Source organism: Aquarana catesbeiana, linkage group LG06 (assembly GCF_042186555.1).
Source record: "Aquarana catesbeiana isolate 2022-GZ linkage group LG06, ASM4218655v1, whole genome shotgun sequence".
Taxonomy (NCBI): domain Eukaryota; kingdom Metazoa; phylum Chordata; class Amphibia; order Anura; family Ranidae; genus Aquarana; species Aquarana catesbeiana.
Window position 1 is genome coordinate 265,260,473 of NC_133329.1, and position 16,318 is coordinate 265,276,790.

Sequence of the window (16,318 nt, forward strand, 5' to 3'; positions counted from 1 at the left end):
GCCAAAACTGAAAGAGAGTTTTATAGGGAATGGTGTTCAAATACAAAACAATGGAGAGTATCTGAATGCCTATGTCTCATTACTAAAGAGTTAAAGAATTACATAAGATGCCAAAACTGTTGCTCTTTCGCTGGCATAAGCTTAAAATATAGAGGCTGTCACACTGATACAATGATTTCAATACCCTGAGTCACTGACCTGGACTGACCCCACATCAGGAAAGTCAGAACTGATTTGTTTCTTTGTTCAAGGTAAGTGACTAAAACTACTGAAGCCATTAGACCAGTATGCTAGCCAGGCAACTAATTTCAGAAAATGAATTCAATGGCAGCCCCCCGCGCTTCCTCAATACAGAATGTGTACCCTGCTTCAATATATTCCAAAGTTATGTGACCATGCCTTGTAGCTGTTTCGGTTTAACATCCTAAGAGCTATGGTGACTGGATATACAGTGGGGATGGAAAGTATTCAGACCCCCTTAAATTTTTCACTTGTTATATTGCAGCCATTTGCTAAAATAATTTAAGTTCATTTTTTTTTCCTCATTAATGTACACACAGCACCCCATATTGTCAGAAAAACACAGAATTGTTGACATTTTTGCAGAATTATTAAAAAAGAAAAACTGAAATATCACATGGACCTAAGTATTCAGACCCTTTGCTCAGTATTTAGTAGAAGCACCCTTTTGATCTAATACAGCCATGAGTCTTTGGGAAAGATGCAACAAGTTTTTCACACCTGGATTTGGTGATCCTCTGCCATTCCTCCTAGCAGATCCTCTCCAGTTCTGTCAGGTTGGATGGTAAACGTTGGTGGACAGCCATTTTTAGGTCTCTTCAGAGATGCTCAATTGGGTTTAAGTCAGGGCTCCGGCTGGGCCATTCAAGAACAGTCACGGAGTTGTTGTGAAGCCACTCCTTTGTTATTTTAGTTGTGTGCTTAGGGTAATTGTCTTGTTGGAAGGTAAACCTTCGGCCCAGTCTGAGGTCCTGAGCACTCTGGAGAAGGTTTTCGTCCAGGATATCCCTGTACTTGGCCGCATTCATCTTTCCTTTGATTGCAACCAGTCATCCTGTCCCTGCAGCAGAAAAACACCCACACAGCATGATGCTTCCACCACCATGCTTTACTGTTGGGACTGTATTGGACAGGTGATGAGCAGTGCCTGGTTTTCTCCACACATATCGCTTAGAATTAAGAATTAAGGCCAAAAAATTCTATCTTGGTCTCATCAGACCAGAGAATCTTATTTTTCACCATCTTTGGTGTCCCTCAGGTTTTTTTTTTAGAAAACTCCATGCGGGCTTTCATGTGTCTTGCACTGAGGAGAGGCTTCCGTCGGGCCACTTGATGCAGTGATGGTTGACCTTCTACAACTTTCTCCTGACTGCATCTCTGGAGCTCAGTCACAGTGATCTTTGGGTTCTTCTTTACCTCTCTCACCAAGGCTCTTCTCCCCCGATAGCTCAGTTTGGCAAGACGGCCAGCTCTAGGAAGGGTTCTGGTCGTCCCAAACATCTTCCATTTAAGGATTATAGAGGCCACTGTGCTCTTAGGAACCTTAAGTGCAGCAGAATTTTTTTTTGTAACCTTGGCCAGATCTGTGCCTTACCATAATTCTGTCTCTGAGCTCTTCAGGCAGTTCCTTTGACCTCATGATTCTCATTTGCTCTGACATGCACTGTGAGCTGTAAGGTCTTATATAGACAGGTGTGTGGCTTTCCTAATCAAGTCCAATCAGTATAATCAAACACAGCTGGACTCAAATGAAGGTGTAGAACCATCTCAAGGATGATCAGAAGAAATGGACAGCATCCAAGTTAAATATATGAGTGTCACAGCAAAGGATCTGAATACTTAGGACCATGTGATATTTCAATTTTTCTTTTTTAATACATCTGCAAAAATGTAAACAATTCTGTGTTTTTCTGTCAATATGGGGTGCTGGGTGTACATTAATAAGGGAAAAAAATTAACGTAAATGAATTTAGCAAATGGCTGCAATATAACAAATAGTGAAAAATTTAAGGGGGTCTGAATACTTTCTGTTCCCACTGTACCAGTAATAAAATGGCAGCTTTGTTGACATCATTCTTATCCCCACTGTGTCTGATGAATATAAAATATACATTTTTACCCTGCGGGCACAGGAGGCTGTAAGGGCTGCCAGTGGGGCATCAGTTCTTTAGGAAAAGAAGATGAATGTGTAAATGACCTTTTCAGAGAATTACACCTACTACGCTTCTGCCATAAGCTGGCTGGCCTTTTAAAAATGTGGCACTGGGGCTTTAAACAAAGCTGATTAAGTCTTCCCTGCATAGTTCTTGGTAGAAGAGGATGTGATGGGATTAGCCAGGTTGCTGCTGCTGCTAACACGTTTTACAAAGGTCTGTATGAAGATGGAGTGACACGCTGCTTCATCTTGCTGTACATCGAGGTGAGAATATAAACAATGATCAATTATTTACAGCATAGAAGGCCTAAATGTGCTAGTCTGCAATGCCCACAAATACAGTAAATTGCTGTAAGTAGAGACTCATCAGAAGTCACTGAATCTTTAACTTGGTATACACAGACGGCAGTAGCGCAACATATTTCTGTTGTAGGCAGGAGAGCTTAATTAGCACCTATCAAAATGTCATTGACAGCAGTGTGAAACCTCAAAATGTTCTTTTGGAAAACCTATTCGCATGCACAATGGGAAATGTGTGTCTTAACATGAATTTATCATTTATGGCTTATATAATTTGTACAGTTTCATGCATTACTAAGTGTGGACAGCCACAATGGTGACATCTAAACGAACAATATCAGCGAAATAAATTGTAAATATCAAACTGTTCTAAATTTCTATTTTTTTATCTGTTAATGTATAATGTAGTAAATGTCCCAATAAGTCACAGCAATACACAGTTGGTAGATCTAATAGAGATTGTACGATCAGATTATGGATGGCTTTTCATTTACCATCTATGTAGTGCATGGGCTTCCCTGACTGAATATAAATTTAATGGGGTCTAGCATTGTTGTTACATTTAACTGCGACTATAAAGAGACAATACAATCAGACTGTAATGCCAGCTTAATTATTATCTAAAGCATTTTATAAAATTATATATTGTTGTTGTTATTGTTACATAGTAGCTGATGTGAACCAATTATTTGTATTTGGACTGTTCTCATATTCCATACCCATTTTTGTTCCTAATATGGTTAATGGTAACTTAAGGGTCACTTTTTTCTTGGGCCCGATGAAATACTTAATAACTGCCACAATATTTTTTTATTTTCTTGGCAAAAACATAGGAAGTGCTGTGTTTTCAAAGTCAAATAATTGTCTCTCTTTTATAACATAGGTGGACCAAGGACATGTTTGTATCCTTGACCAGGGCGGGGACAAGGGGTGGACGGGAGGGCCTGCTGCCCTGGGTGCAATGGTTTACTGTAGGAATGGGGGCTTCTTTCTTCTGTTGCAAGGCTGAAAGAATTAGTGACAGGGTTATCTTTGCCCTGGGCGCTGGATGACCGTGCCCCATCACTGCACTTGACTTATTAGTAAAGAGCAAATCTCTCCTGGTTCAGTTCCCCCAGAGTTTATCAAATCCTGTTAGAAATTCAGGGAATCTAAATTTTGCCACAAATTGCACAAATCCTGTTCGTACGTTTTGGCGATTTGTAAGGCTAATAGGCAAGTTTTCGTCAAAAAAGCATATGAAGCTGAGCACTGGCGTGAGGGAAGGTTACAAATGCCAAAAATATTTTTAAAAAAGTATTGTACAGCAGGGAGAACATGAAAATACACAAATTCTCTATATTATAAGTGCCCTAAAGCTGTACATGGTTTTACAGAACACCATAATTTTCACAGACCCTCTCAGTGACTGCACTTTGGCAGTGCATATTTGGCTACTTCATTTTTGTTTAAATAAAGGCTTTTTCTTAGGTAGTGTTAGCAGCCAAGCCTGCTTTCCCATAAAGCGGTAATACATCTGCTTTGACCGGTGGATAGAAATAGGCCAGTAGTTTCCGAAGGCTGACCCTGTTCTCCTGATACAAAACTGTCTTGCTGCTAGACAATTTCTTTCAAACTCTCTAATACAGCTGCATAAAAAATGGCCAGTGGCAGGACAGTTTTAATCAGCAAGAATAGACCAAAATGTACAGAAATTAGGTACAGGAAAGTGTTTTCATACACAAATTAAAAGCTTCAGCCCACAGATGTTACAACTGTGTAAAATTGGTCAGGGACAGAACCGTTTAAGAATAGGTAAAAACCAAAGCACACGCAAGTGTTCTCATACCATAATTAAGAGTGTCAGCCCACAGATGACACCACTGTGCAAAATATGGCAAACAGCAGCAACACATACTTTTTTTTATCAAACAGTAATAGGCCTGCTTTTATCAGTGTATAGAAATTGGCCAGCAGTTTGCTCTCCCTTTTCTCTTGATCAGTGCTGCCAACCCCTACCCCCCCCCCCCCCCCCCCCCAGTGAAATTTACTGGCGGGATTCCAACATTTACAAACGGCACCAATGTTTTTCCCCCAGGCAAAAATCATGAAATATACAGACAGAACCACGTTTTTTACTGCTACTGCCAAAAAGTACCTAAAATGAAAGTTTTCAGTGTCAAACCGTGCAAATATCAATATTTAAGCTATAAACATATAGCTAGTGCTATTAGCAATATGTTTAACCACCTCAATACAGGGCACGTACACCCCCTTTCTGCCCAAGCCATTTTTCAGTTTTCAGCGCTGTCGCACTTTGAATGACAATTGCGCGGTCGTGTTACACTGCACCTTAATTAAATTTTTATCATTTTTTTCCCACAAATAGAGCTTTCTTTTGGTGGTATTTGATCACCTCTGCGGTTTTTATTTCTTGCGCTATAAACAAAAGAAGAGGGACAATTTTGAAAAAACACAATATTTTTTACTTTTTGCTATAATAAATATCCAATTTTTTTTTTTTTTTTAACAAATTTTTTCCTCAGTTTAGGCCAATACGTATTCTTCTACATATTTTTGGTAAAAAAAAATTGCGATAAGCGTATATTGATTGGTTTGCGCAAAAGTTATAGCGTCTACAAAATACGGGATAGATTTATAGCATTTTTATTATTTATTTATTTTTTACTAGTAATGGCGGCGATCTGCAATTTTTATTGTGACTGCGATATTGCGGCGGACACATCGGACACTTTTGACACTTTTGGGACCATTCACATTTATACAGCGATCAATGCTATAAAATTGCATTGATTACTGTGTAAATGTGACTGGCAGGGAAGGGGTTAACACTAGGGGGCGCTCGAGGGGTTAATGTATTACCTAAGGAGGTGATTCTAACTGTGGGGGGAGGGGACTGACTGGAGGAGGTGACCGATCGCTGTCCCTATGTACAAGGGACACGCCATCGGTCTCCTCTCCTCTCTGACAGGACGTGGATCTGTGTTTACATGCACAGATCCACGCTCCTGCTGTGTTACCCGGCAATCGCGGGTGCCCGGCGGACATCGCGGCCGCCGGGCACGCGCACCGGGTCCCGAGTGACACGGCGGCGCGCGCGCCCCCTAGTGGCTCGGGAAGGCGAGGACGTCATATGACGTCCTCCCAGAATAACAGAAGCCTCGTCCAGCCGTCATATGACGGTGGGCAGTGGCTTAGTGGTTAAGTGAATCAAAAGTCAAAATTTCTCCATTGACATGCAGTTCAGGTTACTATTGCCGCGTATACATGACCGGCTTAGCCGTCGGAATAAACTCCGAAGGTTACTCCGACGGAATTCCATTCAAACGGTCTTGCCTACACACAGTCAATCCAAAGTCTGACCGTCTAGAACGCGGTGACGTACAGCACGTACAACGGGAATAGAAGAAGGAAGTTCAATAGCCAATAGCTTCCGTCTCGTACTTGCTTCAGAGCAAGCTGCAAGCGTCGTTTTTGGGCCGTTGGAACAGCATACAGACTAGCGGTTTTCCCGATAGGAATTGGTTCCGTCAGAAATATTTAAAGCATGTTCTATTTCTAGGTCCGTCAGAATTTTCAAAAAAAAGAGTCCGATGAGGCACACACACGATCGGAATAGACGATGAAAAGCTTCCGTCTGACTTTTTCTGTCGGACATTCCACTCATGTGTATGCGGCATAAAACCCAGCCAGCACTGAGTTCCCCCTTACATCAGAGTCTGCAGGATCCCCCCCTTACAGTAAAAGGGAACTCTTATATAAAGGGGAATGCTGCAGGTCATGATCTAAGTGGGAACCTTGATGTAGAGGGGGCTCTGGGGCTCTCCACTGCTTTCTCTTTACATTAGAGTTCCCACTTACATCAGGGTCCGCAGACTGAGTTCCCCCTTGCACTGTAGGGGGGAATCCTGCAGACTCTGATGTAAAGGGGAATGCCAGGAACTCTGATGTGGGGGGGCACTCTGACCAGAGACCACCTTCCGTAGAGTAAATACACTCAGTGCCCCACTCATATCAGTGCCCCCTTACATAAGCAACCCCCTCAGACTGGCCTGGCGGCGCTGTCACTGACCTCTCAGGTGCACTGTGCAGGGCTCAGTCAGATAGCTCCAGCTTGGCGGCTCTGGTTTTATCCCATAGTCTCCTCTCCACAGTCAACACATGTCTGACTTCCCCCCTGACCCCCATCCCGGCGGCGCTCCCACTTTTGACTCCTCTCCAGACTCCGCCTCGGTGGCTGTAGACATGATACAGGAGATGGTCAGAGGTTGCGGACAAGATACAGGAGATGGTCAGAGGCTGCGGGCAAGATACAGGAGATGGTCAGAGGCTGCGGACATGATACAGGAGATAGTCAGAGACTGCGAACATGATACAGGAGATGGTCAGAGGCTGCGGACATGATACAGGAGATGGGTGGAGGCTGCGGACATGATACAGGAGATGGTCAGAGGCTGCGGACATGGTAGTTTCCTCCTTTGTGCCTCTTCATGTTACCAGACTTCTCTACATCAGTGTCCTTCCTTCTGTGCCCCTTTCACTGTGCTGCTGCAGTGCACCATCCATACAGTCCACCTCCACCATCAGAGTGCCCTGGGAAGGGATTGTTGGCTGCGGCCTGCCTGACACTCTGTGTCTGTACTGGCCGGTGGCTGGGCAGGTTACAGGCTCACGGCAGCCAGCAGTGCTGCTGTTTGCTCTGTCCACTCCACCACGAGTCACTCTGTTCTGTCCATCTGCCCTCAGCTCCTGCTTTTATAAGTCTGGCGGGCGCTGTGGCTGACATCATCATCGCGCGGCAACGGCAGGCAGAGGCAGCACTCGTGGAGGATCGGAACTTCTCTGCGATTTCCACAAACTGCACATGCGCAGTTCTGACCCGCCGGTCACCACCATTTTTTACTGGCACTTTTCTCCTGCTACAAACATTTACGGGGAGGAGAAAAGTGCCCTGTGTTTTACGGGCTGCCCGTAAATCTACGGGCGGTTGGCAACACTTAACCAACTTCTATCAAACTCCCTAACATAGCTGCTTAAAAATTGGCAAGTGGCAGGACCGCATAAGGCCTCATTCCCATGGACGTACCGATCTGTACACAGTCTGATACATCATATCTGCACAGATGTATGCTCTGAGATGCACATGGAAAATCCATTCAGGTCAGTGCAGCTAGCCACCTGTCATTGATTTGAGCAGGTTGCCTGCATGGGTCTGCACAGAACACCTGTACATCCCACACGGGGGGAGACAGCCCCTCACGCAGGTCAGTGCACCTGAGTGAATAAGGCCTTATTCAGCATGAATAGGCCAAAATGTAGAGACACAAGACAGGTGTTTTCCTACAAGAATTGAGACTGTCAGCCTACAGATGTTTCAGCTGTGTAAAATTGGCCAGAGGCAAGACTGTTTTAATCAGGGAGAACAGGCCTAGCTTGTCCATATTAACTTTTATTTTTACTATGAGGATATAATCTGAGTGGATTTAGGTGCATGCTGTTTTTGCTTGTTACTTATTTCATTCCAAACCATGCAAAGGTGTGCTGTAAACAAAAGGCAGCTCCAAAAACAGATGGTCAGCAGCAAACAAATGCTTAGCTTTGAGCACCTCAAACTTAAATAGGACCTTACAATATAAAATAAAATAAAAATATCCCACAATAAATTAATCTCCAAAATGCCACCCACCTGAAACTAAGCCTACTGTTTTTTTAATGGAGAGTCTTGCTGTTGACAGGGCAGCATCTAAAATAACTGCTGCCCTCAAGCTAACCATAAACTAAAATTGAAGGAAAAAAGCCCCTAATAATAAAGACAATAAAAGCTGCAAAGTGGATGTTTGCCTATGAGCTAGCACTCAAACTTGATGATGACACAGATAGTAAACCTAATAAGGATTTTTGGGGCAAATTTATAACTGTGAACCCAAAGGGGGGGGGGGATTGGCAAACATGACCCACCAATGCAAATCACAAAAGTAAAGCGGAGCTTGCTAACAGACTCTAATTTTTCCCAATGGAGCTTGGCCGCTCTAAATATCCTCTTCCTGCAGCATCTTCAATACACTGGTGCTATGGCTGCTCTGAACCCTCCTTTTATAGTGAGGGTGCTGACTTATCAAAATCCCTTGTCAGTTGGTCCTTCTGAGTCTGCTGCCCATGGTTTAAGGTTTTTAAACTGTCCTGGTGAATTTGGACAATAATTCACTGAGCCCCTCAACCTTGAACCAACTGGACTTGCCAAAAATCCAAGTCTCATTCTCATCCTATTACTCTTTTACGTTATTCTTACATTTAAATGTTTATACATTAATTATAATACATACTGCAGAAGACAGTGATATAACAGAATAAGTATGATAGAATAGAAACACAATCTTTTTAAGTCAAGCCATAAAGGTAATGATAATCACTTGCTACTGGGCCAGGTATTTGTAGCAATATGGTGGAGGGCTTTAATGCCGGGCTGCCACATATGAGTACAGTTAGCAGTGCATGGTTGTGCTGGGGGCATGCTCATCCAGCATCCTCAGCACAGTGACCTCCAACAGCTACCAGTCATTGTTTACGATTGGGAGCTGGGGAAGGGTCCACTCATGTGATCACTGTGACAGCACATGATCATGAAGCCCACTCTACCTCCCAGCATTAAGAGAAACTTAAAGGGTGGGTGGAACCAGCAGCAATGATGTTAAAGTACATCTAAACACAAAAATAAAAGATGTATTATTGCATCCAACACCTCTAAGGCCTCGTACACACGGTACGAAAATCAGAAGGGAAAAGTCTGAAAACGAGCTGTCTGCAGATTTTCGGATCATTAGTACAGTGCATTCGACAGATGATTTGACTTTTACGAAAAAATATAAGAATATGGTGGCAATGGCGCTGCCAAAGGTTAATGTATTTGTTTACAGTGACGTGCTGTCCAATTCTCAATGTGCAAATCCCAAAGCAATAAATAAGTAAACCTGCTGTGTAAATGTGATGCGTGCTATGGATTAGTAATGTCCTCCAATAAAAAAATCAAGTGTTCCTTATAAGGATATACAGTGCCTTCTAAAAGTATTCACCCCCTTGGCTTTTTACCTATTTCATTACATTACAGTCTTTAGTTCAATGTTTTTTTTAATCTGAATTAGATGTGATTGATCAGAACACAATAGTCTAAGTTGGTGAAGTAAAATTAGAAAAATATATACATAAAACTATTTTTCAGAAATAAAAAACTGATAATTGGCATGTGCGTATGTATTCACCCCTTTTGTTATGAAGCCAATAAAAAAGCCTTGGTGCAACCAATTACCTTCAGAAGTCACATAATTAGTGAAATGACACCTAAGCAAGAGGCGCCACTAACCAAAGACCAAGAAACTCTCCAAACAAGTAAGGGACAATGTTGTTGAGAAGTACAAGTCAGGGTTAGGTTATAAAAAAAATATCCAAATCTTTGATGATCCCTAGGAGCACCATCAAATCTATCATAACCAAATGGAAAGAACATGGCACAACAGCAAACCTGCCAAGAGACGGCCACACACCAAAACTCACGGACTGGGCAAGGAGGGCATTAATCAGAGAGGCAGCACAGAGACCTAAGGTAACCCTGGAGGAGCTTCAGAGTTCCACAGCAGAGACTGGAGTATCTGTATCTGTGCAAAAGGTGGCTCTACAAAGTATTGACTTTTGGGGGGGGGGGTGAATAGTTATGCACATTGATTTTTTTTTGTTATTTTGTCCTATATGTTGTCTGCTTCACAAAAAAAAAAAAAAAAAAAATCTTCAAAGTTGTGGGCATGTTCTGTAAATTAAATGATGCAAATTCTCAAACAAGCCATGTTAATTCCAAGGTGGTGAGGCAACAAAACAGGAAAAATGGCAAGGGGGGTTGAATACTTTTGCAAGGCACTGTATATGGTGCAAACTGTCCTATAAATTGCTATTCAAATAATGTAAATATCATACAATCAAGTGTCCACAAACTGAAAAAGTTAATTGATAATAGGGAATAATATATAAAAATACAAATGTAGATGAAAAATTCAAATTAAAAAATAAAAATATATGACGGTGTCTATAGTAAAAATCAAAAACAGTCTTTCACAATAAAACAAGTGACGTGACTTTGTTCTCTCCTTGTGCCTGGTGATTACATATATATAAGTGCAGGTGCTCCAAACCGTGATCTTCTCATATACACTCTTACCAGAGAGTTCACCACTAGGGGTGTTACAGCTTCACTGCTGTATTAGCTGGAACAGACCTTAAATGCTTGTGCCTCCTTGCAGGCCATTCTCCTCGGTTTTTGACTCAGTGTATGTGGGAAGAATTTAGAACCTCCATAGTGCAATAACGTTTTAACTATTTTATTTGTATAAAGTAAAGATATGCACTTACAGTGTGTAAAAATCAATAGCGCAGTTTAAAATAGGAAGTGCTGTCTCCTCTGCGTTCCATACACGTATACCGGAAGTGACGCAATGACGCTGTGGCTCCGCCCTACGCGTTTCATCATCAAGACATCTACTGGAGCAGCGCCATATTGCTACACTTCTTGGTTTAAATAAGACGTGGTAATCTAGCAACCCCATACCACCTGACTTTGTCAGACATATAATATACATTCCAACCTCTATCATGGTGTATGCTTTCAACGGCCATGTTTAGTTAGTTTGTTACGTTCTAATATAACAATTTAAATCCCCAATCGGTATTTCAATTAGGAAAACCAGCTTGGACAGCTCAAACAAAGCTTTAATCAAATTGCCTTGAGGAAAAAACACCTATATATGCGAATTCTTCGGCCGTGTCACCCGTACCTGGGTGCGCGTCGAAATACTGCCTAGGAGACGCCACGTGATATTTGCCCACATAGTACATAATATTATTTAAGATAAATTATAAATTATAATAAACTAAATCCATTAAATGTTTTATTAATAAAACTACTAATAAAAAGAGGAGTCTAAATAATTGAACAATAAGTTGACTTTTAAGTGACCATGGACAATGTTAATAAAGTAAAAAAAAATTAAATTAAGTTTAAACCTAAGAGTGTTAAAAAACGTTATTTAAAAATATTATTTAAAAACTGAGCTAGAGTCAGTCTATGAGGGTTGTCATAAAAATTACCTGAAAGCGCATTTGAATATACATGGGGTTAAAATGTAGAGAAGGGGAGATAATTAGGAGTTGGTTATACATAATCAACCTAAATGTGATTATTAAAGTAAGTTCAAACTAATTGGATGGTCCAGGACCATAACTTATCAAGTTACCTTTAGAAGGTAATATACGGTAAAAAGGACCAAATATGTAACTTTGAAAGTTTCTGCTTACTGTTTGAGAGGTAATAAGTTGTTAACGGAACCGTATGTATGAGGTTAGAAATTGGTGATAAAGCAATTTAAGTCAATGTCAATGTTCATTGCTTTATCACCAATTTCTAACCTCATACATATGGTTCCTTTAACCTCGCAGTAAGTTCGGTCTTGTAAACTTGTTCATGATCTAGAATTAACATTCGTGATGCGGCAATGTCTAAATTCTCATCTTTAATGGGATAATAATGAAGCTGCTTTACATGTAGTTATGCCAAACGTATTTTAAAAGGCATTTGTTTTGTACGATCTGAAAATCGGGAATCAACGCTCACCAAACTTCTACTAACATGAAATTAGCAGAAGGGGCCCAAAGGGTGGCACTTGAGAAATGAACTTCCTCTTTATACTCTCATAGTATGTCACTACGCTCGTGTTTGTCAACGACAATTTGCAGATAGTTAGTATGCTAGACAAAATCCTGCACATGCCCTTTTGACAAAAATCAGACGCTTGGTCGTCCAATAATCAGACTGTGTGTATAAGGCTTTAGAACTAAGAACATTTCTGCAAGTACAGAAAATACCTATCGATCCTGCAAGAAATCTTGTGTCCTTGTAACTTCCAGTACACTAAACCAAAATCGCACACAATGTTATCATCCTGCCCAGCAATATTCTTTGAGCTAAAAAACACCTCCCTCTAAGCAATGAGACGAGGGAAGGGTAAGGGGTTTGTAGTCCAACTCAGGAGAGCAGTCTAAGGTGACAATGTGCTTCATCATAGATACATCTCAGGCAGTGAGCATTGTTATCTTAGGACAAGAAGTGTTGTGCTGGCAGGATCACAAGGTAAGAAAAAATGAAACAAATGCAGCCACCACATCTAAGGACTGTCTTTGCAATTAAATTTTTGAAAGGATAAATGATGACAGAAGGGTTGTTTTGTTACATCTAAGTCCAGCCTGGGGTTGCAAAGGTCAGTAGTGTTCTGGTGTAACTTGTGGATAACATTAAATGTTAAGAAGATTACCCTTTCTTACAGAAGAGAAGGATCAGTGATTAACAGTTCCAGTGTTGAGGGTGGCTGCAGAGTATTCCAAATGTCAAGTTTATGTATCTCCTAACTTCTGTTTATTTCAAAATGTATTTGTCACCCAATGAATTAAACAGGTGGATGATAAGGCCAGCATATTAAATCATTGACCTTTTTTGGCACTTTTGTGTGTTCTTAATTTGAGATATTTTATTTCACGCATGGCTTTTTAGGATTTGTCTGTAAAAAATAAGCTAACATGTTTATGTTTGCAGTGTTCTTTATGGTATTATTTAAATTCCAGCTTACAGTTTTTTTTTAAGTTTAAATAGAGTAAGGAAGAACTTATGTCAGTTTGCATTGCTGTTTGCAGCTCAATTTAAAAGATTTCCCCTCACTTTTTTTATTTCTGTGAAATGAAGACCGTGAGAGGACCAGAATTCACCAGAAGAGATGACCACACTTTCCCAACTCTGCTAAAACCTGTTTTTTGTTGTTGTTTCATTCTCCATTGAAGAGATTTTCCTTAGTCTTACTATACCTTTTTTTATCTTAATGCATTGTTTGTATTAAGGTGAAAAAACATTTTTACTTCCTCTGTGACCCCCCCACCATGTAAATGGGATGAGAGGGCAGAAGAGATCAGCGCTGTGCAGAGCTGCATCTTTTCTCCCCTTCCTCTTTACACAGGAATTCGAGCAGCAGCAGGAGCCATTGGCTCTTGCTGCTATCAATCATATGCAGTGAGTAGGAAGTGGGGATCTTGCCTAAGTCCCACTGTGTAAATCTATGGAGCGCAGCTCCGTAGATACACAGGTCGGGAGTGCGGGGACTATGCTCTCCCCATAGCCAGCGGTTGGCTATGGTGGTCCCTCAAAAGGAGAGGAGGAACCAAGATTGCTGCCGGGGACTCCAGAAGAGGAGGATCGGGGCCATTCTGTGCAATACCACTGCACAGAGCAGGTAAGTATACAATGTTTGTTATTTTAATTTAATAAAAAAAATTTGAGTTTAGTAACACTTTAATTTCCTATTCTTTTAATCTCCTGTAACCATCAGGAGGAATTTCTACAATAGAGACAAGGACAACACTAAAATCTGACAGGATTTAATCCTTTCTCAATTGAACTAAAATAACAAAAAAAAAAAAACAAATTGCACTGTATGTAGTATTGCACTGTGAAAGAGTAATATCTACTTTATACAAGCCTTAGAATGAACCTGAACTGGACAAAAATGTCCTGAAGTGTAGTCATTTTTGGGGCGCCTGCAGGTACTTGTGATGTATTTAAATTTGTCCCTGTGTTCCTATGGATTCTAGGCAAAGGATGTACATGGATCCTTCAACTCTTTCCAAGGTGATAATAAACCTTCCCCCTTCCCCGTGCTAAACTCCAACCCTGCACTTCAATGTCAAATGCCACAACTTTTACTCCTTACTGAGCTTCGCCCTTTCCTCACCTCCTATTGCAAAAGTGAACATTTTATGCAATTTGTGCATTTACACAAACACTAAAATTATTTATTTTTCTGCTACAAAGCACAGTCAATATTTAGAACTTTAAAAAAGTATTTTTTTCATTTTTTAGAATGCAGCTTCATAAAAATGTCCCTTAATAGGCATTAAAGTAAAGTGCTAGTAAAATTAATAAACATATGGGCGCACATACAATATATGTAAATTACATTTTAAATTCACTGTCAAAGGTCGTAACCAAGAAACTGATGCAAGTTTTAGAAAAAGGTAGCATAAAACTGCATTACAGTGCATGTGCATAATTCTTTGAAAATGTAAGCAGTGAGAATAACTCCTTTATTGTATGTGTAAACCCTAATAATGAGCTTCTCTTTTAGTCTGTAAAATGGAGCATAAATATCAAGTACACTTGTAAGCAGGTAGAGGTCACTGCTGCTCCAGCAGGAAGTTAGAGGTTAACTGCACCTCCAGGTTTTTCTTGGCGGGTTTTCTTTGGTCTGACCCCCTGGGCCTGTGTGCTATACGGATGAGGGCCTGGATCCTGAGAGCCCTGGAGGGGGAAATTACACACAGGCAAGGAGAGAAGCTCTGCCTGGTACTGTCGCTGGAATCTGGATGGCCAGTGTCAAGCCCGAGCTAAACTCCAGACATGGACTCAACCAATATTGGATCTTTGCTTGAACAGGGTATGCTGGGGCAGCCCAGGGCCAGATTAAGAGCATCATAGGCCTGGTGCTGAGAATTTCGGTGGGCCTTTTTATGGAAACAAAATGAAAATGCAAACAATTTTTCGCTAAAACGAATTAAATATACTCTCACCAGTAATACCAGCCTTGCAGCCTCTGAGCAGCAGCAACACCACCAATACCACCTGCTATGCGGTCTCTCACCAGCAGCAACATAGGGAGACCACATTTCCAAACTGTCATTTAGGGACATCCCCCTTTTCCCAAAAAAAAGATGAGGGTGGAGGATGTAGTCTCGGGGTTGGCAGGGAAATCGGCAGTGGAGGTGATTTGTCAGGCAAATGGCTGGTGTTAGTACTTAAAATCAATCATCCTGACACCATGCTTGATATGGTGTCAGGATGATCAAATTCCATTATTTCAGTTACTACATTGTAATATATAGTGAAATAGTTCAACTCACCATCGTGCAGAATTAGTGGGACCTGAGCTTGTCACTTGCCACCAGATGCAGCTTGTCACTTGCCACCCATAGCCTGCCACCAGATGTAGTGTATCACTTTCCACAGTTGCCTGCCGCTAGATGCAGCATGTCACTTGCCACCAGCAGCCTGCCACCAGATACAGTGTGCCACTTGCCTCCAGATACAGTGTGCCACTTGCCACCAGATACAGTGTGCCACTTGGTACCCACAGCCTGCCACCAGATACAATGTGCCAATTGCCACCAGCAGCCTGCCACCAGATACAGTGTGCCACTTGCCACTAGCAGCCAGCCACCAGATACAGTGTGCCACTTGCCAACAGCAGCCTTTCACCAGATACACTGCGCCACTTGCCAACCACAGCCTGTCACCAGATACAGTGTACCACTTGCTACCGACAGCCTGTCACCAGATACAGTGTGCCACTTGCCACCAGCAGCCTGCCACTAGATACAGTGTGCCACTTGCCACCAGATACATTGTGCCACTTGCCACCAGATACAGTGTGCCACTTGCCACCAGCAGCCTGCCACCAGATACAGTGTGTCACTTGCCACCAGCAGCCTGTCACCAGATACATTGTGCCACTTGCCACCAGATACATTGTGCCAATTGCCACCAGATACAGTGTGCCACTTGCCACCAGCAGCCTGCCACCAGATACAGTGTGTCACTTGCCACCAGCAGCCTGTCACCAGATACATTGTGCCACTTGCCACCAGATACAGTGTACCACTTGCCACCAGCAGCCTGCCACCAGATACATTGTGCCACTTGCCACCAGATACAGTGTGCCACTTGCCACCAGCTCCCTGCCACCAGATACAGTGTGCCACTTGCCA

General features: G+C 41.9%; 1 protein-coding gene across 1 annotated transcript in view; it reads left to right on the top strand.

Annotated features, from left to right (window-relative positions):
* Positions 1 to 2,051: 2,051 nt before the first annotated feature.
* Positions 2,052 to 16,318, top strand: part of MPP4 (MAGUK p55 scaffold protein 4) — a 155,401-nt gene continuing 141,134 nt past the window's right edge. The window contains exon 1 of the mRNA XM_073633302.1: positions 2,052 to 2,440. The gene's annotated coding sequence lies outside the window, so the exon portion shown is untranslated. The remainder of the gene's footprint in view (positions 2,441 to 16,318) is intronic.